General features: G+C 43.6%; 1 non-coding gene across 1 annotated transcript; it reads right to left on the bottom strand.

Annotated features, from left to right (window-relative positions):
* Positions 1-256: 256 nt before the first annotated feature.
* On the bottom strand, positions 257-362 carry LOC144715378 (small nucleolar RNA R71). Its single transcript, XR_013584606.1, has one exon. It is a non-coding gene; the product is annotated as a small nucleolar RNA R71 (small nucleolar RNA).
* Positions 363-1,139: the final 777 nt, after the last annotated feature.

Raw genomic sequence — 1,139 nt, 5'->3', positions numbered from 1 at the left:
AACCAATTTCAGCTATTACCGTCCTTTTTGGGGAAGGCAAACGAAGAGCCCTATGACTTCTTAGAAAAATTTTACGAAGCATGTGATAGTTGCACTTACCCCAGAATTTCCAAGGAAGTTGTGAGAATAAAACTATTCCCTCATGCCCTTAAGGATAGAGCCAAGGATTGGTTTAGAACATTGGGAACAAATTTTGAATCATGGAATGGTATGGAGAAGAGCTTCTTAAAAAGATATTATACAGTGGCTAGGACAAATTCTTTCAGAAGAGAGATTAGAAATTTTCAGCAGGGAAATGATACATTTAGCGAAGCATGGGAGAGATTGATGGGGCTCATTAGGAAGTGCCCCCACCATGGCATTCAAAAATGGGAGTTAGTGCAATTTTTTTATGAAGGCTTGAATGATGTGGAGAAAGGCAGAGTGGATATCTCAAGTGGAGGAGCAACAGCTGACATGTATGAAGATGAAGGGTTACCCCTCGGAAAGGTGGACTATTGGATGTTAGAGGGGTTGAACCCCAGATTACTATGGATAGAATTGAAAAACAGATAGGTTTAATGATGGGAAAAGCCATGGAAAAGATGAATGAAAAATGATCTCACTATGGCAAGGTCAGAATAGCGGAGGAGCACCCAACCAAATAAATCGATGTGAAATGTGCTCAAGTGATAGCCACACTAGAGAAGAATGCCCTATGATATCAGAAGTGAGTGCTATAGGCAGGCAAGAAGGGAGCAATGTCCAATGGGGAACTAGAGGAAACTTAGGAGGACAGGGATGGAACAACAACAACCGACCACCCCAACAACAGTTCCAATCCAAGGCGAACAGTCCCCACCACCAACAACATTATCAACCTTACCGAAATTTTTCAGATCCCACTAATGCGACTCTCACCAAGGTCATCGAGGAGCTGCAAGAAGACAAGAAGAGGATGCTCAAGCTTTTTGAAGAAATGGAGGAGAGGCATCGGAGGGAGATGGAGAAGCTCAAGGCGGAGATCTGCCTTCACAGCGTTCAACAATTTGCGCACGGGGGAGCACTGCAAGGTACGTGTGAAGACCCTATGAAGATGGGCGCCAAATCAGGTAAACTCCCTACTCAGGCCTGTATTAATCCTAGCAATTTACTTTATG

This window comes from Wolffia australiana, chromosome 18 (assembly GCF_029677425.1).
Source record: "Wolffia australiana isolate 7733 chromosome 18, ASM2967742v1".
NCBI lineage: Eukaryota > Viridiplantae > Streptophyta > Magnoliopsida > Alismatales > Araceae > Wolffia > Wolffia australiana.
This window is presented reverse-complemented; position numbering and strand designations above follow the sequence as displayed.